Below are 27,230 nucleotides of genomic sequence, written 5' to 3'. Positions count from 1 at the left end.
AATTTAATCCTTCTATGAATCAAAGGTTATAGAAAAACTAGGCGATGGGCAGAACTGATGGGAGCCATATTTAATGAACTTGCAAAGAATCAATATATTGCACTATCATCATAATATTTCAGCAACATTTATAACATATTAACATTTCAAACATTTTTCCTTCTTCCAAGCGAAGTGCAATAGACGTCTTTCCATTGTATTTCTACCGTGTCTATCATGTATACATTATGTACAATACTAGTGTATATCATGTATATATTATGTACAATACTATGTCTATCATGTATTAGTTGTCTACAATACTCAGTGTATATCATGTATATATATTATGTACAATACTAGTGTTCTATCATGTATATATTTGTACAATACTAGTGTTCATATCATGTATATATTAGTGTACAATACTAATGTTCTATCATTGTATATTATTATTGTACAATACTCGTGTCTTTCATCGATATATTATGTACATATTAGTCGTTAATCATGTATATATTATGTATAATACTAGATTTATCATGTACACTACCGCTTCAAAGTTTGGGGTCACTTAGAAATGGTTTTCTGTAAACACACATGAAATGAGTTGAAAAATGAATAGGAAATAAAGTCGTGACAAGTTTATTAATAATTATTTAAATTGAAAATAATAATTGTGTTCCTACTTTGCTTTCGTCAAAGAATCTACATTTGCAGCAATAACAGCCTTGCAGACCGTTTGCATTCTAGTTTGTCATTTGTTGAGGTAATCTGAAGAGATTCACCCCATGCTTCCTTAGCACATCCCACAAGTTGGATTGGCTTATGGCCACTTCTTTTGTACCATACGGTCAAGCTGCTCCCACAACAGCTCCAATAGGGTTGAGAGCCGGCCGACTGTGCTGGCCCACTCCATTATAGACAGGAATACCAGCTGACTGCTTCTTCCCCTGACTAGTTCTTGTTTGAGGCTGTCGCTTTGGGTCCATTTGTCCTGTTGTAGGAGGAGATTGGCTCCAAATGAGCTCCGTCCAACAGGGTATGGCCCGGTGTGCAAGATGAGAGTGATAGCCTTCCTTCTTCAAGATCCCTTTACACTGTACAAATCTCACCATATTACCACCACCAACGCACCCCCAGACATCACCATTGCCTCACCATGCTGGACAGGATAGAGTCAAGCACTTCGCCAGCATCATTTCATTTTTTCAGCGTCTCTCAAATTGTTCTTCTTTGCTGATCCGAACACCCCAAACATAGATTTCGTCCTTAACACTTTTTCCAATCTTCCTCTGTCAGTGTCTGTGTTTCTTTCGCCCATCTTAAAAATGTTATTTTATTGGCCAGTCTGAGACAGGCTTTTTCTTTTGCGACTCCTGCCTAGAAGCCAGCATCCGGAGTCACTCTCTCACGTGTTGACGTTGAGACTGGTGTTTTGCAGGTACTATTAATGAAGCTGCCAGTTGAAGACTTGCGAGGGCGCAGCCGATTCCTGTTTCTTCAAACTAGACACTCTAATGTACTCTTCCTCTGCTCAGAGTTGCTGCACCAGGGCTTCCCCGCTATCGTTCTATTGTCTGGTTAGAGAACAGTTTAAGCTGTTCTGTAAAGGGAGTAGTACACACGTTTGTACGAGATTCTTCAGTTCTTGGCTTTTCTCACATGAGATTAGCTCTCATTTCTCAGAACAAAGACTAGACAAGTTTCAGAAGAAAGTTCTTTGTTTCTGGCCATTTTTGAGCCTGTAAATCGAAACCCACAAATTGCTGATGCTCCGACATACTAAAACCAGTCTAAAAGAAGGCCAGTTTTATTGCTTTCTTTAACAGATACAACAAGTTTCAGCGGTACTAACCTAATTGCAAAAGAGTTTTCTAAGCCTTCTTTAAAATGATAACTTGGATTAGCTAACACCAACGTGCCATTGAACACAGGAGTAATAGGTTGTGATAATGGGCCGTCTTATACCTTATGTAGATATTCCATAAAAAATATCAGCCATTTTCAGCTACAATAGTCATTTACAACAATTAACAATGTCTACCACATGTATGTCTGATCAATTTATGTTATTTTAATGGAAATAAAATGTCTGCTTTTCTTAAAAAACAAGGACATTTCTAAGTGACCCCCAAACGTTTGAATGGTATGTGTATATTTATGTACAATACTAGTGTCTATCATGTTATTATTATGATATAATACTAGTGTCTATCATGTATAAGTAAGTACAATATTCTAGTGATCTTATCATGTATAAGTTAATAAATATTCTTAAGGCTAGGGCGCGTTATTTTCACGTCCGGGTATGAAAAGCGATGCCCAAAGTAAACTGCCTGCTACTCAGGCCCCAGAAGCTGTGATAATGCCTATTATTAGTAGATTGCGATTAGAAAACACCCTGACATTTCTAAAACTGTTTGAATGATTGTGCTGTGAGTAAACAGAACTTTATTTGGCAGGGGAAACCCCGAGGACAAACCATCCAGGAATTATATTTTTTGGAGGTCACTCTCTTTTCATGGTGAATCTAGAATTCCGAAGGCAGATGCTTGCAGTTGCTATCGCTTCCACTAAGATCGTCACCAGTCTTAGGAAATTGGTTGATGTTTTTCCTTTGAGAAATGAAGAAGAGGGCTGTACCAGAAACGAGGGTCGGAGTGAAGTGTGATTGTTTGATAGAGGCCGCGTGGACCTGAAAAGCTCGCCTCCACTTTGTTTTCCTCCAGTTTGAACGCAGTTTATCCCAGTCTTAAATTTGATGGATTATTTCGTTAAAAATATAGGCTAAAGTTGTATTCGGAAAGTTGTTTGAAATTGTTTGGAACAAAGATTACAGGTAACTTAGAGATATTCTTTGTAGTCATGTTGCGCTTGTTGGCATAAAAATAAAGGATTTTTGGATATATAATGACGGAATTAATCGAACAAAAGGACCATTTGTGATGTTTTATGGGAACATATTGGAGTTCAACAGAAGAAGCTTATCATAAGGTAAGGCATGAATTATATTCTTTATTGCTGATTTTGTTGTCGCGCCTGCGGTTGAATTATGATTGATTCTGTCTTGTTTGATGGGTGGCTGTGCCTCAGATAATAGGCATGGTTTGCTTTCTCCCTTAAAGCCTTTTTGAAAATCTGACACATTGGCTGATAACAACCAAGTGTCAGCTTTAATTTGGGTGGTTGCATGGTGATTTCATGAAAGTTTAATATTATTAGTAATTTAATTTGGGAATTTTGGCGCTCTTGCCATTTCACCGAATGTTGTCCAAATCGATCCCTCTAAGGTTTGATTCATAAGAAGTTTTAAGTACAATATTGTGTTACATTGTAATATATTAGCAATTACAGGTGTCACGATACTCCCTCTGCCGGCCTCTCTGGCCTGATCTATCCCGCACACCTGTTCACCATCGTCTCGCACACTTGACGGACCTCATGGACACTCATCTGATCCATCACACTCCTTGTTATCTTCCCTTATATCCTGTCAGCCCCGTGGGTTTATCTCCTAAGGTGGTATTGACTTAAAACACTCACTCCCTAACTTGCTTCCCGACTCTCATCGCACTCATTACAAGTGTCTTCATGTACAATACTATGTCATCATGTATGTGATTCATGTAGAATTTTTAAAATGTTTTTATTTAACTGGCATGTCAGTTAAGAACAAATCTTATTTACAGTGACAGCCTACTCTGGCCAACACAGGGTGGACAAGGTTTGGGACTCCCAATCACAGCCGGATGTGATGCAGACTGGTTTTGAACAGGACTGTAGTGACCCTCTTGCCACTGAGATGCCCAGTGCCTTGACCGCTGCGCCACTCGAGAGCCCAATACTAGTGTCTATCATGTATACAGTATGTACAATACTAGTGTCTATCATGTATGTGAACAATGCTAGTGGGCTTCCTTCTTTGTTTCCACCACATACCAGTCTCTTTACCCTGTATGTGTGTGCACAACAGTTACCGCTGGAGCTCTGTGCCTGGAGCTGTGCCTGGCCGGGGCTGTGGCTGGACGGGCTGGAGCTGGAGCTAGAGCTGGAACTGGAGCTGGAGCCGTGCTGCGGATGGGGCTGGAGCCGGGCTGGAGCTGGAGCCGGGCTGGGATGGGGCTGGGCCGGGCTGGAGCTGGAGCCGGGCTGGGGATGGGGCCGGGCTGGGGATGGGATGGGGCTGGGCTGGGGAGGGGGTTGGGGATGGAGCCGGGCTGGAGCTGAGCCGTGCTGGAGCTAGAGCTGGACTGCGGATGGGGCTGGAGCCGGGCCTGGAGCGCGGCTGGAGCTGGAGCTGTGCCTAGAGCTGTGCTGGAGCGGTGCGGGGCTGGACGGGCTGGAGCTGGAGCCGGGCTGGGGCTGGACGGGCTGGAGCTGGAGCCGGGCTGCTGGATGGGCTGGGCTGGGATGGGGCTGGAGCCGGGCTGGAGCTGGAGCAGGGCCTGGAGCCGGCTGGAGCTGGACGGGCTGGAGCTAGAGCTGGGCTGCAGATGGCGCTGGGATGGGGCTGGAGCTGGAGCTGGGCCTGAGCTGGGCTGGAGCTGGAACCGGGCTGGAGCTGGACGGGCTGGAGCTAGAGCTGGGCTGCGGATGGGGCTGGGATGGGGCTGGGGCTGGAGCTGGAGCCGGGCTGGAGCTGGAGCCCCTGGACTCTCAACTCAACACTGCAAATTTATTGACAGCCTTTAAAAATATTTACTGCTCCATTTCCTCTCCCCCAAGGCACCAGGCTCTAATCTCCTTCCCGTTTATTAGATCATTTGTCAAAGCCCATAGGCTTTTCTTCTCTCTTTATTTTTGTCATCCCCTCCTCCCTTCGGTGAGAGTTATTGTGCAACCAACTGGCCTGGGCAAGCTAGGCTGGGAGATTAACTCTTTCCCTGCCATCCCTTTTTTATTTTTAAAAAATGTACAGCTGATTAAGCTCCTCTGTATAGCCGGCCCCCTTCCAAAGGAGTGCTGCAAAACATTTCTGCAAGGCCAGACACACAGACCCTATGAGAAACACGTGTTCCTCCACAGCCCCTTACCCAAAGGTCCCAGCGGAGACTACTACTGATCAGAAAGGGGCTGCTCAGTTCATTGGAGATCTGTGTGGAACTGGTAAGAACATCAGAAAGGACAAAGCTGGTGGTGGGTTTCATCAGGCCGTGGAGCACGTAGTAAATAAACAAGGCCAAGTGGATGTGACTCAGGAACCTTGTCGCCAGGCTACCGGTGTTGACGTCGAAACTCACCAAATAAAATCTTCGCTGCATATTGACCATTCAAAGTTAGCACTGAGCTCATTCCCTGTAGCAGTCTGTGTGAATCACCATTTCGCCATTTCTCACACGTGTCTGAGGCTAAAAAATGGAAAGTGAGGCTAATTTACATTCCCCCAGCATGCAGCAGTGTGTTATTACCGAGGTGTTACGTGAGGAGGCGGTTTGGCAACTGGGACGCGTCGGCTCCAAATGGCCGCCAAACTCTGTGTGCGATTCCTGCCACGCGCCCACAGAGTACACAGGCATGCCACAGGTATGTCCCGTCGCCCCGGGCAACCCCTGGCCGCCAAGCAGCTGTCAGAAAACTCTCGCTCTCTCCTCACGCTAACAAGATGTGACCAGAGCCGAGCAGCCAGCACTTTGGGATTTGTCATTCACACACACACACACACACACACACACACACACACACACACACACACACACACACACACACACACACACACACACACACACACACACACACACACACAACACACACACACACACACACACACACACACACACACACACACACACACACACACACCCATTCTGATATATGGGCCCTTTCGGTTTCAGCCTCAACTGCCAAGCTGAATGGGCTGTGTGGTGCAGAGTCTCTTGGTTGTGGCTGTGGAAAAATCATGTCAAATTGGGACTTCGTTAAATAAGTGTGGCAGGTGCAGTGAGAGTGGTTCCCTGTCCCACTGTCTGTCACCATAGAGAGTGGCCCCTGGCCCACTGTCTGTCACCATAGAGAGTGGTTCCCTGTCCCCTCTGTTGTACCCTAGAGAGTGGGTCCCTGGCCCACTGTCTGTCACCTAGAGAGTGGTCCCTGTCCACTGTCTGTCACCATAAAGAGTGGTTCCCTGTCCCACTGTCTGTCCACCATAGAGAGTGGGTCCCTGTCTGCGCACTGTCGTCACCGCTAGAGAGTGGTTCCTGTCCCACTGTCTGTCACCAAGAAGTGGTTTCCTGGCCCACTGTCTGTCACCATAGAGAGTGGTTCCCTGGTCCACTGTCTGTCACCATAGAGAGTGCGATCCCTGGCACCCCCAAAAAAGCAGCGTTCCTGAGGCCACCCAAGACCGAGCACTGTCTGTCACCATAGAGAGTGGTCCCTGTCCCACTGTCTGTCACCATAGAGAGTGGTACCCTGTCCCACTGTCTGTCACCATCAAAGTGGATCCTGCCATGTCTGTCACCATAGTAGAGTGTCCCTGTCCCACTGTCTGTCACCGTAGAGATGTGTTCCCTCTCCCACTGGTCTGTCACCCATAGGAGAGTGGTACCCTGGCCACGTCTGTCACCATAGAGAGTGGTACCCTGGCCCCACTGTCTGTCACCATAGAGAGTGGTTTCCCTGCCCACTGTCTGTTCACCATTAGAGAGTTGGTGCCCTGGCCCACTGTCCTGTCACCATAGAGAGTGGATCCCTGGCCACTGTCTGTCACCATAGAGAGTGGATCCCTGGCAAAGGAAGACTAATTGACCATATCAAGGTTCAAATAGAATCATGCATAACACAGCCAAAGTGTGTGTGTGTGTTGTGGTGTGTGTGTTGTGTGTGTGTGTGTAGTGTGTGTGGTGTTGTGTGGTGTGTGTGTTGTGTCTGTGTTGTGTGTGTGTGTGTGTGTGTGTGTGAAGTGTGTGTGTGGTGTGTGTGTGTGTGTGTGTGTGTGTTGTTGTGTGTGTGTCATTGTGTGCAAATCAGTGTGTGTGTGTGTGAGACATAAAGTTATTTGCTGTGTGTGTGTGTGTGTGTGTGTGTGTGTGTGTGTGTGTGTGTGTGTGTGTGTGTGTGTGTGTGTGAATGGAACAAATCCCCCAAGTTGCTGGCTGCTCGGCTCTGGTCACATCTTGTTAGCGTGAGGAGAGAGCCCGAGAGTTTCTGACAGCTGCTTGGCCGGCCCAGGGGTTGCCCGGGGCGACGGGGACATACCTGTGGCCATGCCTGTGTACTCTGTGGGCGCGTGGCAGGAATCGCACACAGAGTTTGGCGGCCATTTTGGAGCCGACGCGTCCCAGTTGCCAACCGCCTCCTCACCGTACACCTCGGTAATAACACACTGCTGCATGCTGGGGGAATGTAAATTAGCCTCACTTTCCATTTTTAGCCTCAGACACACGTGTGAGAAATGGCGAAATGGTGATTCCACAGACTGCTACAGGGAATGAGCTCAGTGCTAACTTTGAATGGTCCAATATGCAGCGAAGATTTTATTTGGTGAGTTTCGACGTCAACACCGGTAGCCTGGCGACAAGGTCTCCTGAGTCACATCCACTTGGCCTTGTTTATTTTACTACGTGCTCCACGGCCTGATGAAACCCACCACCATCGCTTTGTCCTTTCTGATGTTCTTACCAGTTCCACACAACTCTCCAATGAACTGCAGCAGCCCTCCTTTCTGATCAGTAGTAGTCTCCGCTGGGACCTTTGGGTAAGGGGCTGTGGAGGAACACGTGTTTCTCATAAGGGTCTGTGTGTCTGGCCTTGCAGAAATGTTTTGCAGCACTCCTTCTGGAAGGGGGCCGGCTATACAGAGGAGCTTAATCAGCTGTACATTTTGTTAAAAATAAAAAAGGGATGGCAGGGAAAGAGTTAATCTCCCAGCCTAGCTTGCCCAGCCAGTTGGTTGCACAATAACTCTCACCGAAGGGAAGGAGGGGATGACAAAAATAAAAGAGAGAAGAAAAGCTATGGGCTTTGACAAATGATCTAATAAACCGGGAAGGAGATTACAGCCTTGGTGCCTGTGGGGAGAGGAAGTGGAGCAGTAAAATGTTTAAAGGCTGTCAATAAATTTGCAGTGTTGAGTTGAGAGTCCAGGGGCTCCAGCTCCAGCCCGGCTCCAGCTCCAGCCCCATCCCAGCCCCATCCGCAGCCCAGCTCTAGCTCCAGCCCGTCCAGCTCCAGCCCGGTTTCCAGCTGCCCAGCCGCAGCTCAGGCCCAGCTCCAGCTCCAGCCCATCCCAGCGCCATCTGCAGCCAGCTCTAGCTCCAGCCCGTCCAGCTCCAGCCGGCTCCAGGCCCTGCTCCAGCTCAGCCCGGCTCCAGCCCCATCCCCAGCCCAGCCCATCCAGCAGCCCGGCTCCAGCTCCAGCCCGTCCAGCCCCAGCCCGGCTCCAGCTCCAGCCGTCCAGCCCCGCACCGCTCCAGCACAGCTCTAGGCACAGCTCCAGCTCCAGCCGCGCTCCAGGCCCGGCTCCAGCCCCATCCGCAGTCCAGCTCTAGCTCCAGCACGGCTCAGCTCCAGCCCGGCTCCATCCCCAACCCCCTCCCCAGCCCAGCCCATCCCATCCCCAGCCCGGCCCCATCCCCAGCCCGGCTCCAGCTCCAGCCCGGCTCCAGCCCCATCCCAGCCGGCTCCAGCTCCAGCCCGGCTCCAGCCCCATCCGCAGCACGGCTCCAGCTCCAGTTCCAGCTCTAGCTCCAGCTCCAGCCCGTCCAGCCACAGCCCGGCCAGGCCCAGCTCCAGGCACAGAGCTCCAGCGGTAACTGTTGTGCACACAACATACAGGGTAAAGAGACTGGTATGTGGTGGAAACAAAGAAGGAGACCCACTAGCATTGTTCACATACATGATAGACACTAGTATTGTACATACTGTATACATGATAGACACTAGTATTGGGCTCTCGAGTGGCGCAGCGGTCTAAGGCACTGCATCTCAGTGCAAGAGGGGTCACTACAGTCCCTGGTTCAAAACCAGTCTGCATCACATCCGGCTGTGATTGGGAGTCCCAAACCTTGTCCCACCCTGTGTTTGGCCAGAGTAGGCTGTCACTGTAAATAAGAATTTGTTCTTAACTGACATGCCTAGTTAAATAAAAACATTTTAAAAATTCTACATGATATATACATGATAGACACTAGTATTGTACATGATAGACACTTGTAATGAGTGCGCTGAGAGTCGGGAAGCAAGTTCAGGGAGTGAGTGTTTTAAGTCAATACCACCTTAGGAATTAACCACGGGGAGTGACAGATATAGGGAAGATAATCAAGGAGGTGATGGAGTCCAGATGAGTGTCATGAGGCGCAAGTGTGCGAGACGATGGTGACAGGTGTGCGGGATAATCAGGCCAGAGAGGCCGGAGAGGGAGTATACGTGACAACACTGTATTGTACATAATATATACATGTTAGACACTAATATTGTACTTAAAACTTCTTATGGATCAAATCCCTTTAGCGGGATCGATTTGACAACATTCGGTGAAATGGCAGAGCGCCAAATTCAAATTAAATTACTATAAATATTAAACTTTCATGAAATCACACATGCAACACACCAAATTAAAGCTACACTTGTTGTTAATCCAGCCAATGTGTCAGATTTCAAAAAGGCTTTAGGGAGAAAGCAAACCATGCTATTATCTGAGGACAGCACCCCATCAAACAAAGACAGACAATCATAATTCAACCCGCCAGGCGCGACACAAAACTCAGAAATAAAGATATAATTCATGCCTTACCTTTGATAAGCTTCTTCTGTTGGAACTCCAATATGTCCCATAAACATCACAAATGGTCCTTTTGTTCGATTAATTCCGTCATTATATATCCAAAATCCATTTATTTTTATCCAACAAGCGCAACATGACTACAAAATATCTCATAAGTTACCTGTAATCTTTGTCCAAACATTTCAAACAACTTTCCGAATACAACTTTAGATATTTTTTAACGTAAATAATCCATCAAATTTAAGACTGGATAAACTGCGTTCAATACTGGAGGAAAACAAAGTGGAGCGAGCTTTTCAGGTCACGCGCCTCTATCAAACAGTACACTTCACTCGACCCTCGTTCTGGACAGCCCTACTTCTTCATTTCTCAAAGGAAAAACATCAACCAATTTCTAAAGACTGGTGACATCTAGTGGAAGCGATAGCAACTGCAAGCATCTGCCTTCGAATTCTAGATTCCCAATGAAAAGAGAGTGACCTCAAAAAATATAATTCCTGGATGGTTTGTCCTCGGGGTTTCACCTGCCAAATAAGTTCTGTTATACTCACAGACATCATTCAAACAGTTTTAGAAATGTCAGGGTGTTTTCTATCCAAATCTACTAATAATATGCATATCCTAGCTTCTGGGCCTGAGTAGCAGGCAGTTTACTTTGGGCATGCTTTTCATCCGGACGTGAAAATACCGCCCCCTAGCCTTAAGAATATTTATTAACTTATACATGATAGACACTAATATTGTACTTAACTTATACATGATAGACACTAGTATTATACATAATAAATACATGATAGACACTAGTATTGTACATAATATATACACTACCATTCAAACGTTTGGGGTCACTTAGAAATGTCCTTGTTTTTTAAAGAAAAGCACATTTTATCTCCATTAAAATAACATAAAATTGATCAGAAATACAGTGTAGACATTGTTAATGTTGTAAATGACTATTGTAGCTGAAAATGGCTGATTTTTTATGGAATATCTACATAGGTATACAGAGGCCCATTATCAGCAACCATTACTCCTGTGTTCCAATGGCACGTTGTGTTAGCTAATCCAAGTTTATCATTTTAAAAGGCATTAGAAAACTCTTTTGCAATTAGGTTAGTACAGCTGAAAACTGTTGTACTGATTAAAGAAGCAATAAAACTGGCCTTCTTTAGACTGGTTTAGTATCTGGAGCATCAGCATTTGTGGGTTCGATTACAGGCTCAAAATGGCCAGAAACAAAGAACTTTCTTCTGAAACTTGTCTATTCTTGTTCTGAGAAATGAAGGCTATTCCATGTGAGAAAATGCCAAGAAACTGAAGATCTCGTACAACGCTGTGTACTACTCCCTTTACAGAACAGCTTAAACTGTCTCTAACCAGAATAGAAAGACTAGCGGGAAGCCCTGGTGCACAACTGAGCAAGAGGACAAGTACATTAGAGTGTCTAGTTTGAGAAACAGACGCCTCGCAAGTCTTCAACTGGCAGCTTCATTAAATAGTACCTGCAAAACACCAGTCTCAACGTCAACAGTGAAGAGGTGACTCCGGGATGCTGGCCTTCTAGGCAGAGTCGCAAAGAAAAAGCCATGTCTCAGACTGGCCAATAAAAATAACATATTAAGATGGGCGAAAGAACACAGACACTGACAGAGGAAGATTGGAAAAAAGTGTTAAGGACGAATCTATGTTTGGGGTGTTCGGATCACAAAGAAGAACATTTGAGAGACGCTGAAAAAATGAAATGATGCTGGCGGAATGCTTGACTCTATCTGTCAAGCATGGTGGAGGCAATGTGATGGTCTGGGGGTGCGTTGGTGGTGGTATAGTGTGAGATTTGTACAGTGTAAAAGGGATCTTGAAGAAGGAAGGCTATCACTCYATTTTGCAACACCGGGCCATACCCTGTGGACGGAGCTCATTTGGAGCCAATTTCCTCCTACAACAGGACAATGACCCAAAGCACAGCTCCAAACTATGCAAGAACTATTTAGGGAAGAAGCAGTCAGCTGGTATTCTGTCTATAATGGAGTGGCCAGCACAGTCGCCGGATCTCAACCCCATTGAGCTGTTGCGGGAGCAGCTTGACCGTATGGTACAAAAGAAGTGGCCATCAAGCCAATCCAACTTGTGGGATGTGCTTMAGGAAGCATGGGGTGAAATCTCTTCAGATTACCTCAACAAATTGACAACTAGAATGCCAAAGGTCTGCAAGGCTGTTATTGCTGCAAATGTAGGATTCTTTGACGAAAGCAAAGTTAGGACACAATTATTATTTCAATTTAAAATAATTATTCATAAACTTGTCAACGACTATATTTCCTATTCATTTTTCAACTCATTTCATGTGTGTTTTCACAGAAAACACATTTCTAAGTGACCCCAAACTTTTGAACGGTAGTGTACATGATAAACTAGTATTATACATAATATATACATGATATACACTAATATTGTACATAATATATACATGAAAGACACTAGTATTGTACATAATATATACATGATAGACATTAGTATTGTACATAATATATACATGATAGACACTAGTATTGTACATACTATATACATGATAGACACTAGTATTGTACATAATATATACATGATATACACTAGTATTGTACATACTATATACATGATAGACACTAGTATTGTACATAATATATACATGATATACACTAGTATTGTACATAATGTATACATGATAGACACGGTAGAATACAATGGAAAGACGTCTATTGCACTTGCCTTGAAGAAGGAAAATGTTTGAAATGTTAATATGTTAATAATGTTGCTGAAATTATTATTGATAGTGCAATAGTTTGATTCTTTGCAAGTTCATTAAATATGGCTCCCATCAGTTCTGCCCATCGGCCTAGTTTTTCTATACCTTTGATCATGAAGGATAATTTACTATATTTCCCTCTGCACTCGGCTGGCGGTCATTTGTACCCCATGAAGACAACTCAACCAAGCTTGTTAGTCATCAGCTAATTAAAGCTGATTTAGAGGTTCACCTGCTTGTCTACTGGCAAAGGCGCCCCGGGGGCGGTGCTTTCCCCCCCGGGTGACCTAGGTGAGATGATTGATAGGATGATGAGATGATGACAGACAGCCACAAGACCAAATTACTGAGATACGGGAGAGTGTACTGAAGAAAAGTCAAACAGGCAGCAGTCTGACTACACAGAAATAGGCCTTTATACTTTGCCCCAAAGGTCCACCATACCTGTATGAGTAGTATGTTTGTTTGAGCTCAGGTTGCAAACAAACGTCTCACTTTTTCCTGCTTAATATAACGTTATGTTGGCTTTATTTACGTTGAGAAAATGAGCAAAAAAAAGCATTTTTTTTACATCGTTTTTCATTGTCATACTGATACAGTCATCTCTTTTGCTATCACAAAACCGTATTTGTGATTGAAAAAGTTTGTGATGTTTTTTTGTTGCCGTGCTTCGGAAAGTATTTAGATCCCTTGACTTCGTCCACATTTTGTTACGCTACAGCCTTGTTCTAAAATGGATTCAATAAAACATTTTCCTCAACAATCTAAACACAATACCTCATAATGACAAAGTGAATTTTTGTAAATGTATTAACATTTTAAAACACAAATACCTTATTTACCTAAGTATTCAGACCCTTTGTAATAAGACAAAAAATTGAGCTCTGATGCATCCTGTTTCTACAACTTGAATGGAGTCCACCTGTGGTAAATTCAGCTGCTTCAACATGATTTGGAAAGGCACACAAATGTCTATATGAGGTCCCACAGTTGACAGTGCAAGTCAGAGCAAAAATCAAGCCATGACGTCGAAGGAATTGTCCGTAGAGCTCCGAGACAGGATTGTGCCGAGACACAGATCTGGGGAAGGGTAMCAAAAAATGTCTGCAGCATTGAATGTCCCCAAGAAAACAGTGGCCTCCATGGCTCTTCTAAATGGTAAAAGTTTGGAACCACCAAGGCTCTTCCTAGAGCTGTCCGCACGGCTGAACTAAGCAATCGGGGGAGAAGGGCCTTGGTCAGGGAGGTGACCAAGAACCCAATGGTCACTCTGACAGAGCTCTAGAGTTCCTCTGTGGAGATGGAAGAACCTTCATGAAGGACAACCATCTCTGCAGCACTCCACCGATCAGGCAATTATGGTAGAGTGGCCAGACGGAAGTCACTCCTCAGTAAAAAGCTTGGAGTTTGCCAAAAGGCACCTAAAGTACTCTCTGCTCTGATGAAACCAAGATTGAACTTTTTGGCCTGAATGCAAAGAGTAACGTCTGGAGGAAACCTGGCACCATCCCTATGGGGAAGCATGGTGGTGGCAGTATCATGCTGTGGGRATGTGTTTCAGCGGCAGGGACTGGGATACCATTCAGGAATGAGGCAAAGATGAATGGAGAAAAGTACAGAGAGATCCTTGATAAAAACTTCAGAGTGGGGTGACGGTTCACCTTCCAAAGGGACAACAACCCTAAGCACACAGCCAAGACAACGCAGGAGTGGCTTCAGGACAAGTCTCAGAATGTCCTTGAATGGCCCAGCCAGAGCCCGGACTTGAATCCGATCAAACATCTCTGGAGAGACCTGAAAATAGCTGTGAATCTACTCTCCCCATCCAACTTGACAGAGCTTGAGAGGATCTGCAGTGAAGAATGGGGGGAACTCCCCAAATACAGGTGTGCCAAGCTTGTCACCTCATACCCAAGAAGACTTGATGCTGTAATCGCTGCCAAAGGTRCTTCAACAAGGTTCTGAGTAAAGGGTCTGAATACCTGTGTAAATGTAATATTTCCGTTTTTTATTTGTAATAAATTAACAAAAATCTCTAAAAACTGTTTTTGCTTTGTCATTATGGGGTATTGTGTGTAGATTGATGACGGGGAAAAAACGAATTAATACATTTTAGAATAAGGCTGTAACGTAACAAAATGTGGAAAAAGCCAAGGGGTCTGAACACTTTCTGAAGGCCCTGTATATACTTTACATTATTACTTTGACAAGCATATCTTACTCTGTCAGCAAATCATGTTGTAGAGTAGTGATGTAATGCTGCAAATCTGGTTGGAATCTAAACTGAATTACTGCACAGGACGTTGACCCAATTGCAGAACATTGGGCTTGCTGATATAAAAAATCAAGTAAATTGGATTTCTAGGACCTCCCATTCCACTGGCTACAACATGAAGATATTAGTGAGTTCAAATTCTCTGCTACTCCCACGAGAGCACATTCGGAGTACATTAGATCTAGTCTGTACAGAGCTAGGCTGAATCCCAAATGGCATCCTATTTCCTACATAGTGCACTACGTTTGACCAGAGCCCTGATGAAAAGTAGTGCACTATACTGGCAATAGGGTGCCATTTTGGACACCGCCCTAGTCCGGAAAATAACAGTGTTTGCCAGATAAACAAACAATCATACTTGGCTAAAGCAACGGCATTAAGGGCTTTGCCTGGGCTTAGTTTTATTTTGGGGATGAACCAAATATCTGGGAATAACAGTGACAATGAAAATGTAACCTATTATAGTGTTCTGAAGCATGTAAACAGTGACTCCATAACCATCAGGGTTTGAAACCTTTTCATTTTCTAAAGACCTTTGGCCATTTGGTGAATTCTTGCCCTAACAGTTGTTTTGATTATTGGTCTACAAATATGCTCCATATCTACATATGTGGATATGTTACACCGGTACATTAGAATACTATATGACACAGAATACTACAGATTAGAACAGTGCAGATTAGTATAGAATACTAGATGGTGCATAATACTACAGATTAGAACAGTGCAGATTAGTATAGAATACTGTATAATACAGAATACTACAGATTAGAACAGTGCAGAGTAGTATAGAATACTATGTGATACAGAACACTGCAGATTAAAACAGTTCAGATTAGAATAGAATACTACATCATTTTAAAAATGGTATTGTCACACACTGTACACCAGATAGKTGCAGTGAAATGTGATGTTTTACAGGGTCAGGCATAGTAGTACGGTGTCCCTGGAGCAAATGAGGGTTAAGTACCTTGCTCTTCCCTCAACATGCACACATACTTACACTTACATCGCAACACACACACACACACACCACACCACACACACAACACACACACACACACACACACACACACACACACACACACACACACACACACACACACACACACACACACACACACACACACACACACACACACACACACACACACACACACACACACACAATCACACACACATTCACACTCAGCACATATACTGCTGTTAATGTCTATTGTCTATCCTGTTTCCTGTCACTTTACCCCTACCAATATGTACATACAGTTGGAGTCAGAAGTTCTCGTTTTTCAACCACTCCACAAATTTCGTGTTCACAAATTATATTTTAGGCAAGTCGGTTAGGACATCTACTGAGTAATTTTTCCAACAATTGCTTAAAGACGAGATTATTTCACGTATAATTCACTGTATCACAATCCGTAGGTCAGAAGTTTACATACACTAAGTTGACTGTGTCTTTAAACAGCTTGGAAAATTCCGGAAAATTATGTCATGGCTTTAGAAGCTTCTGATAGCCTAATTACATAATTTGAGTCAATTGGATGTGTACTTGTGTATGTATTTCAAGGCCTACCTTCACTCAGTGCCTCTATGCTTGACATCATGGGAAAATCAAAAGAAATCAACCAAGACCTCAGAGAAAAAATTGTAGACTCCATAAGTCCGGTTCATCCTTGGAAGCAATTTGCAAACTTCTGAAGGTACCACGTTCATCTGTACAAACAATATAACGCAAGTTTAAACACCATGGGACCGCGCAGCCGTCATACCGCTCAGGAAGGAGACGCCTTCTGTCTCCTAGAGATGAACGTACTTTGGTGCGAAAAGTTCAAATCAATCCCAGAACAACAGCAAAGGACCTTGTGAAGATGCTGGAGGAAACAGGTACAAAAGTATCTATATCCACAGTAAAACGAGTCCTATATCAACATAACCTGAAAGGCCGCTCAGCAAGGAAGAAGCCACTGTTCCAAAACCGCATAAAAAAGCCAGACTACGGTTTGCAACTGCACATGGGGACAAAGATCATACTTTTTGAACGCATCTCCTTCCTGAGCGGTATGACAGCTGCATCACGAAGCCCTGACCTCAATCCTATAGAAAATCTGTGGGCAGAACTGAAAAAGCTTGTGCGAGCAAGGAGGCCTACAAACCTGACTCAGTTACACCAGCTCTGTCAGGAGAAATGGGCAAAAATTCACCCAACTTATTGTGGGAAGCTTGGGGAAGGCTACCGGTGTTGACCCAAGTTAAACAATTTAAAGGCAATGCAACCAAATGCTAATTGAATGTATGTAAACTTTTGACCCTCTGGGAATGTGATGAAAGAAATAAAAGCTGAAATAAATTTTTTATTTTATTTAACCTTTATTTAACCAGGTAGGCAAATTGAGAACACGTTCTCATTTACAATTGCGACCTGGCCAAGATAAAGCAAAGCAGTTCGACACATACAACAACACATAGTTACACATGGAGTAAAACAAACATATAGTCAATAATACAGTGAAAAAAAATAAGTCTATATACAATGTGAGCAAGTGAGGTGAGATAAGGGAGGTGAAGGCAGACAAATATATGTATAAATAAATAAAAATATAAAAGGCCATGGAGGCGAAGTGAGTACAACACAGCAAGTAAAAATAAAAACAAAAAAACACTGGATGGTTGGTTTGCAGTGGAAGAAAGTGCAAAGTAGAGCAGAAATAATGGGGTGCAAAGGAGCAAAATAAATTAATAAATAAATACGGTAGGTAAAGAGGTAGTTGTTTGGGCTAAATTGTAGATGTTTATGTACAGGTGCAGTAATCTATGAGCTGCTCTGACAGCTGGTGCTTAAAGCTAGTGAGGGAGATAGGTGTTTCCAGTTTCAGAGATTTTTGTAGTTCGTTCTAGTCATTGGCAGCAGAGAACTGGAAGGAGAGGCGTCCAAAGGAAGAATTGGTTTTGGGGGTGACTAGAGAGATATACCTGCTGGAGCGCGTGCTACAGGTAGGTGCTGCTATGGTGACCAGCGAGCTGAGATAAGGGGGGACTTTACCTAGCAGGGTCTTGTAGATGACCTGGAACCAGTGGGTTTGGCGACGAGTATGAAGCGAGGGCCAGCCAACGAGAGTGTACAGGTCGCAGTGGTGGGTAGTATATGGGGCTTTGGTGACAAAACGGATGGCACGTGGATAGACTGCATCCAATTTATTGAGTAGGGTTTGGAGGCTATTTGTTAAATGACATCACGAAGTCGAGGATTGGTAGGATGGTCAGTTTTACAAGGGTATGTTTGGCAGCATGAGTAAAGGATGCTTTGTTGCGGAATAGGAAGCCAATTCTAGATTTGACTTTGGATTGGAGATGTTTGATGTGAGTCTGGAAGGAGAGTTTACAGTCTAACCAGACACCTAGGTATTTGTAGTTGTCCACATATTCTAAGTCAGAGCGTCCAAAGTAGTGATGTTGGACAGGCGGGCAGGAGCAGGCAGCGATCGGTTGAAGAGCATGCATTTGGTTTTACTTGTATTTAAGAGCAGTTGGAGGCCACGGAAGGAGAGTTGTATGGCATTGAAGCTCGCCTGGAGGGTTGTTAACACAGGTCAAAAGAAGGGCCAGAAGTATACAGAATAGTGTCGTCTGCGTAGAGGTGGATCAGAGAATCACCAGCAGCAAGAGCGACATCATTGATGAAAACAGAGAAGAGAGTCGGTCCAAGAATTGAACCCTGTGGCACCCCCATAGAGACTGCCAGGGCCCGGACAACAGACCCTCCGATTTGACACACTGAACTCGATCAGAGAAGTAGTTGGTGAACCAGGCGAGGCAATCATTAGAGAAACCAAGGCTGTCGAGTCTGCCAATGAGGTTGTGGTGATTGACAGAGTCAAAAGCCTTGGCCAGGTCAATGAATACGGCTGCACAGTATTGTTTCCTATCGATGGCGGTTACGATATCGTTTATGACCTTGAGCGTGGCTGAGGAGCACCCATGACCAGCTCTGAAACCAGATTGCATAGCGGAGAAGGTGTGGTGGGATTCGAAATGGTCGGTAATCTGTTTGTTGACTTGGCTTTCGAAGACCTTAGAAAGGCAGGGTAGGATAGATATAGGTCTGTAGCAGTTAGGGTCAAGGGTGTCCCCCCCTTTGAAGAGGGGGATACCCGCAGCTGCTTTCCAATCTTTGGGGATCTCCACCGACACGAAAGAGAGGTTGAAAGGGCTAGTAATAGGGGTGGCAACAATTTCAGCAGATAGTTTTAGAAAGAAAGGGTCCAGATTATCTAGCCCGGCTGATTTGTAAGGGTCCAGATTTTGCAGCTCATTTAGAACATACAGCTGACTGTATTTGGGAGAAGAGAAATGGGAAGGCTTGGGCGAGTAGCAGAGGGGAGGGCAGTGCTGTTGTCCGGGTAGGGGTAGCCAGGTGGAAAGCATGGCCAGCCGTAGAAAAATGCTTATTGAAAATTCTCAATTATAGTGGATTTGTCGGTGGTGACAGTGTTTCCTATCTTCAGAGCGGTTGGAAGCTGGGAGGGGTGTTCTTATTCTCCATGGACTTTACGGTGTCCCAGAACATTTTTGAATTTGTGTTGCAGGAAGCAAATTTCTGCTTGAAAAAGCTAGCCTTGGCTGTTCTAACTGCCTGTGTATATTGGTTTCTGGCTTCCCTGAAAAGTTGCGTATCACGGGGGCTGTTCGATGCTAATGCAGAACGCCATAGGATGTTTTTCTGTTGGTTAAGGGCAGTCAGGTCAGGAGAGAACCAAGGGCTATATCTGTTCTGGTTCTAAATTTCTTGAATGGGGCACTTATTCAAGATGGTGAGGAAGGCATTTTTAAAAAATGACCAGGCATCCTCTACTGACGGGATGAGATCAATATCCTTCCAGGATACCCCAATCATTCTCTCTACTATTATTCTGACATTTCACACTCCTAAAATAAAGTGGTGATCCTAACTGACCTAAGACAGGGAATTTTTACAAGGATTGAATGTCAGGATTTGTGATAAACGTGTTTTAAATTTTTATTGCTAAGGTGTATTTAAACTTCCAACTTCAACTGTAGCTACCTCAATTACCTCGTAACCCTGCACATTGACTCGATACTGGTACTCCCTGTATGTAGCCATTTTATTTTGACTTACATCATCTGACATGATGGAATGTTCCACGTATGACATGTATGACATGTTCCAAATTACAATTTTTATGAATTGTTACGTTAGGGGTTATGTTAGGGGCTAAGGTTAAGGTTAAGGTTAGGGTTAGGGGAAGGGTTAGCTAACATGCTAAGTAGTTGCTAATTGGCTAAAATACTAAAGTTTTCTGTGATGAGATTCGAACATGTTCATGTTATACTGCTACCATCCACCTGGACCAAACACCCTCCTTTCTTTTTTTCCTTAACTAACCTTTCGTTTTATGTAACCGTACCTAACGTAACATATCAACTAATTTCAGTGTCACAGATTTGTGTTAACTATTTGTGTTACTGTTAACCAGTCTAGTCTATGAGATCAGCCTGGTATGGTGGAGCCTCCTCCTTTAACCAGATGGACTCTATCCATTATTGAAGTTCCCCAAAGCCCCAAGGATACCAGGAGCCTATCAATAATTCAGCTCCCTCCGATCAGGCTAATTAATTATCTGACAAGTAAAAAGGGTTTTAAGAGCCTTTCTATTAGGCTAATAAACCATAGGGGACGGGTACCGATGCTAGGCTAATCGCCAGGGGCCAGGATCCATTGACGGACAATGAGTGTTTAAAAAAAAACAATTACAGAGCAGACATATTGGACTGTGTCCATTACGTCCCTCCCCCTTGCCGTCTAGGCTTACCGTGACTGCGTCCCAAATGGCACCATATCCCTATATAGTGCACTACTTTTAACCAGGGCTCATAGGGATCTAGGGTGCCATTTGTGACACATCCCTTGTTGTCTTCAAGTCTTCAAGTTGGCTTTGATTGGCAGCTACACATGTCTGCCTTGAATGGTTCAATCTGTCATTGCTCCCTGTGTTTGAACTAGCTAGCTGATTTATCTGTGTTAGTTTCACACAGCTGCATCACGTTTAGTCGATTGTAAAAAAATATATATAGCTGTGTCATATTATAGTTGGCAGTTCCCAACAGTCTTGAACTGCCATTGAGTTGTGTTGTCCTCATTTCTTTCATACTTATATCTTCTTTTCATCTCTCTGATTCATGCTGTTATTCCTCCTTCTCCCTCTTCCAATCCCAGCCGTCACCACACAAATAACTACTTCTATACAATTCCAAACGCTGCCTGTGTGGATCTCTTCCATGTACTGTATACAGTATAACCACAAAGCGAATCTGACATATTCACTGTGTATTTATTTCTCATGCCTATTTCTATTTTCTATAACATTTTCTAATCTGTATCTTAACTCTCCATTGTTGGAAAGGGCCCGTAAGAAAACATTTCACTGTTAATCTACACCTGTTGTTTACAAAGCATCTGACAAGTAACATTATACGTTTGATTTGCTCAAGGAACATGACAGATTTTTCACCTTCTCGGCTCAGATATTCGAACCAGCAACCTTCAGGTTACTGGCCAAATGGTCTAAACCTACCTGCCGCTTAAACTCTCTAAAATGCCACTTCACGTCTTCTTGCCAATTCTCCTAACATTTATATACAATGCATTTGGAAAGTATCCCTTTTCAAATGTTGTTTGGGGGGTTGGCGCCCCCCCCCCCCCTTGGTTTGTGCTGTGGTGGAGATCTTTGTGGGCTATACTCGGCCTTGTCTCAGGATGGTAAGTTGGGTTGAAGATATCCCTCTAGTGTGTGGGGGCTGTGCTTTGGCAAAGTGTGTGGGGTTATCCTTCCTGTTTGGCCTGTCCGGGGTATCATCGGATGGGCCACAGTGTCTCCTGACCCTCCTGACTCAGCCTCCAGTATTTATGCTGCAGTAGATTATGTGTCGGGGGCAGGTCAGTTGGTTATATCTGGAGTACTTCTCCTGTCTTATCCGGTGTCCTGTGTGAATTTAAGTATGCTCTCTCTAATTCTCTCCTTCTCTCTTTCTTTCTCTCTCGGAGGACCTGAGCCCTAGGACCATGCGTCAGGACTACCGGGCATGATGACTCTTGCTGTCCCCAGTCCACCTGGCCTTGCTGCTGTTCCAGTTTCAACTGTTCTGCCTGTGGCTATGGACCCTGACCTGTCCACCGGACGTGCTACCTGTCCCAGACCTGCTGTTTTCAACTCTCTAGAGACCGCAGGAGCGGTAGAGATACTCTTAATGATCGGCTATGAAAAGCCAACTGACATTTACTCCTGATTATTATTTGACCATGCTGGTCGTTTATGAACATTTGAACATCTTGGCCATGTTCTGTTATAATCTCCACCCGGCACAGCAGAAGAGGACTGGCCACCCCTCATAGCCTGGTTCCTCTCTAGGTTTCTTCCTAGGTTTTGGCCTTTCTAGGGAGTTTTTCCTAGCCGCCGTGCTTCTACACCTGCATTGCTTGCTGTTTGGGGTTTTAGGCTGGGTTTCTGTACAGCACTTCGAGATATTAGCTGATGTACGAAGGGCTATATAAAATAAACTTGATTTGATTTGATTTGTTACGTTAATTCCTTATTCTAAAATGGATGAGTAAATGTATTTTTTTTATCTATCTTCTACACACAATACCTCTAATGACAAAGCAAAAACAGCTTTTTAGAAATTGTTGCAAATTTATTTAGAATAAAAATAGAAATACCTTATTTACATAAGTATTCAGACCCTTTGCTATGAGAAATTGAGCTCAGGTGCATCCTGTTTCCATTGATCATACTTGAGATGTTTCTACAACTTGATTGGAGTCCACCTGTGGTACATTCAATTGATTGGACATGATTTGGAAAGGCACACACCAGTCTATATAAGGTCCCAAACCTGACAGTGCATGTCAGAGCAAAAACCAAGCCATGAGGTCAACGGAATTGTCCATAGAGCTCCAAAACAGGATTGTGTCGAGGCGCAGATCTGGGGAAGGGTAACAAAACATTTATGCAGCATTGAAGGTCCCCAAGAACACAGTGGCCTCCATCCTTCTTAAATGACTATTCCTAGAGTTGGCCGCCCGGTCAAACTAAGAAATCTGGGGAGAAGGGCCTTGGTCAGGGAGGTGATCAAGAACCCGATGGTCACTCTGAAAGAGTTCCAGAGTTCCTCTGTAGAGATGGGAGAATATTCCAGAAGGACAACCATCTCTGCAATACTCCAGCAATCAGGCCTAATATGGTAGAGTGGCCAGACGGAAGCCACTCCTCAGTAAAAGACACATGACAGCCCGCTTGGAGTTTGCCAAAAGGCACCTAAAGACTCTCAGACCATGAGAAACAAGATTCTCTGATCTGATGAAACTATGAAACTCTTTTGCCTGAATGTCAAGCTTCACGTCTGGAGGAAACCTGGCACCATCTCTACGGTGAAGCATGGTGGTGGCAGCATAATGCTGTGGGGATGTGTTTCAGTGGTAGGGACTGGGAGACTAGTCAGGATGGGGGGAAAGATGAACAGAGCAAAGTACAGAGAGATCCTTGAGATCTTCAGACTGGGGTGAAGGTTCACCTTCCAACAGGACAACGACCCTAAGCACACAGCCAAGACAATGCAGGAGTGGCTTTGTGAAAGGTCTCAGAATGTCCTTGAGTGGCCCAGCCAGAGCCCGGACTTGAACCCGATCACACATCTCTGGAGAGACCTGAAAATAGCTGTGCAGCGACGCTCCCCATCCAACCTGACAGAGCTTGAGAGGATCTGCAGAGAAGAATGCGAGAAACTCCCCAAATACAGGTGTGCCAAGCGTGTAGCGTCATACCCAAGAAGACTCGAGGCTGTAATCACTGCCAATGATGCTCCAACAAAGTACTGAGTAAAGGGTCTGAATACTTAAGTAAATGTGATATTTCATTTTTTATTGCGTTTGGATTGATGAGGGGGGAAAAAACATAATAAATTCTAGAAAAAGCTGTAATGTAACAAAATGTGGAAAAAGTCAAGGGGTCTGAATACTTTCCTGAATGCACAGTATATATGTTTATATTACGCTTATATTATCTTCTATTGTCTGTTCTTTTTGTACAAAAAAACCCCACATTGAAGCCACCCATTGAATGTTGTTTTCAGTCAAACTAATTCTCGAGAGACCTATCTGAGCCTTGTGCATGTAGAGGTGCTACCTCCACTGGCATTGAAACATTAGACCTTTGGAATGTGTGGAATCAGAAAGAGSGAAAGAGAGCTAGAGAGAGAGAGAGACAGGGTGAAWACTGGTAAATGTAACCCTTCTCAATCATGTTTGTACCTTGATCATGTGATATCCTGTATAATTGGAAACAAAGTTAGTGCAGGCATAAAATAATCAGGTGAATCACTTACCTGCAGCTGCGTCCTGAGATCAACATCAGCTAGACACTGCAGATCTGTCATTATGTAAATACTTTATCCAACTAATGTTGATCCAACTTTCAACATGTTTGATATTGGTTCAAATCTATTAAAGTGTACCATAGTCGATTGTCATTGTATTTGGATATTGTAAGTCACTTAAATCCCAAAATGGCCACCAACAAACAGGAAAACAATTAAGCAAATGCATCCCATGACATTTTCATATAAACCTATTGAACTGTAGGATTTTCATCTACAATGTTGTGGTTAAGCGATCCAACATGTCCCTTAGACAGCATTATAATGTCGGTTCATCATTATGAGAGTTGTGTCTCTCACATAGCTGACAGTCCTGTCTTCTATACAGACGCCTTTACACAACCATATGGGCTGAGAGTGTCTCTTCCTTATGGGCGGTGCGGCTGGTTGAACCGAGGATCACAGGACCTGCATCATGTACCATGGCACCTCGAGGCTGGCCGCACAGCAAATCCTGGCCTGTGTTTTCCATCCGTTGTGTGGCAATATAAGCATGTTGGGTCGTGGAATTTACCTGAGCCAGGACCCGGAGAATGCTAGCAGAAACCTACTGAATCTCCCTGAGCATCAGAGGGTCGTCATCAGAGTTATGGTCAACATGGGAAGAGTGAAAATAATCACCTACAAAGGAGGTTGGCAGAAGACCTGTCACGACCAGGATGCACTTGATCTCAACTCCAGTCCTCGGGGGCCTGATTGGTGTTTGACTTTTCCCCCATCCCTAGCAAACACACCAGATTTAAACTAATTCCATTTTTAACTGAAGATCATGATTAGCTGATTGTTGGAGTCAGGTGTATTAGCTGGGGCTAGGGGAAAAGTGTGACACTAATCAGGCCCCCCAAGAACTGGAGTTGCCCAGGCCTGTTTTAAACTGTGACATGGTCCCCATTGGTCTAGAAGATAACTGCGTCTGGGACACAAACCGCATCGATTTCATAGATACCATCCAACACAATGTGCAGATCGATCAGCAAGGCTTGAGATTTAATCTCAGTACTGTACTTGCCTATCTTGCAAGAACAAAAATAGATTGCTTCTTTATTATTGAACATTTTACTTACAATGATTGTGATATGTGGTTGTAAATCAAATTAAAATAAAATAAAATAAATCCCCGAGGAGATGTGAGAGAGGTTCTTCCTGATGCTGTTACGAGGTTTAAGAGTTCCCCGTTGGAGAGTTTCCTAAAGGAGTCTACACAGTCTACGAAAACAGAGCCGTCGTGCTCCACAAATTCTGCCGCATAAATGTATGTAGAACTACGCAGAGARCGACGCAAACGGATCTCTGTTAGCTCTGTTTGAGTAGACTGTGTAGACCTTAGCTTAGACCCATTAAGTCCTTTTTGGTAAGCAGAAGGAATAACATAGCAACTTACACTGTGTGTGTGTGTGTGTGTGTGTGTGTGTGTGTGTGTGTGTGTGTGTGTGTTGTGTGTGATGGAGGTGTGTGTGTGTGTGTGTGTGTGTGTGTGTGTGTGTGTGTGTGTGTGTGTGTGTGTGTGTGTGTGTGTGTGTGTGTGTGTGTGTGTGTGTGTGTGTGTGTGTGTGTGTGTGTGTGTGTGTGTGTGTGTGTGTCTCTCTCTCTCTCTCTCTCTCTCTCTCTCTCTCTCTCTCTCTCTCTCTCTCTCTCTCTCTCTCTCTCTCTCCTCTCTTGGCAGGTAGCCTAGAGGATAAGAGCATTGGTTCAAATCCCTGACAAATCTGTTGATCAAATCAAAGTTATTTGTCACATACACATGGTTAGCAGATGTTAATGCGAGTGTAGCGAAATGCTTGTGCTTCTAGTTCTGACCATGCAGTAATATCTAACAAGTAATCTAACCTAACAATTTCACAACAACTACCTTATACACACAAGTGTAAAGGAATGAATACGAATATGTACATAAAAATATATGAATGAGTGACGACATAGGAAAGATGCAGTAGATGGTACAGAGTACAGTGAATACATATGAGATGAGTAATGTAGGGTATGAAAACATTATATAAAGTGACATTGTATTAAGTGTCTAGTGATACATTTAATTACATCAAGATGGCAAGATGCAGTAGATGGTATAGCGTACAGTATATACATATGAGATGAGTAATGTAGGGTATGTAAACATTATATAAAGTGGCATTGTTTAAAGTGGCTAGCGTAACATTTATTACATCAATTTTTCCATTATTAAAGTGGCTAGAGTTGAGTCAGTATGTTGGCAGCAGCCACTCTATGTTAGTGATGGCTGTTTAGCAGTCTGATGGCCTAGAGATAGAAGCTGTTTTTCAGTCTCTCGGTCCCCGCTTTGATGCACCTGTACTGACCTCGCCTTCTGGATGATAGCGGGGTGAACAGGCAGTGGCTCGGGTGCTTGTTGTCCTTGATGATCTTTTCGGGTGGTGTAGGTGTCCTGGAGGGCAGGTAGTTTGCACCCGGTGATGCGTTGTGCAGACCTCACTACCCTCTGGAGAGCCTTACGGTTATGGGCGGAGCAGCTGCCATACCAGGCAGTGATACAGCCCGACAGGATGCTCTCGATTGTGCATTTGTAAAAGTTGCTGTGCCTTCTTCACAACGCTATCTGTGTGGGTGGGCCATTTCAGTTTGTCCGTGATGTGTACGCCGAGGAACTTAAAACTTTCCACCCTCTCCATTACTGTCCCGTTGATGTAGATAGGGGGCTGCTCCCTCTGCTGTTTCCTGAAGTCCACGATCATCTCCTTTGTTTTGTTGACATTGAGTGTGAGGTTATTTTCCTGACACCACACTCCGAGGGCCCTCACCTCCTCCCTGTAGGCCGTCTCGTCGTTGTTGGTAATCAAGCCTACCACTGTAGTGTCATCTGCAAACTTGATGATTGAGTTGGAGGCGTGCATGGCCACGCAGTCGTGGGTGAACAGGGAGTACAGGAGAGGGCTGAGAACGCACCCTAGTGGGGACCCAATGTTGAGGATCAGCAGGGTGGAGATGTTGTTACCTACCCTCACCACCTGGTGGCGGCCAGTCAGGAAGTCCAGGACCCAGTTGCA

This window comes from Salvelinus sp. IW2-2015, linkage group LG11 (genome assembly GCF_002910315.2).
Source record: "Salvelinus sp. IW2-2015 linkage group LG11, ASM291031v2, whole genome shotgun sequence".
NCBI lineage: Eukaryota > Metazoa > Chordata > Actinopteri > Salmoniformes > Salmonidae > Salvelinus > Salvelinus sp. IW2-2015.
This window is presented reverse-complemented; position numbering follows the sequence as displayed.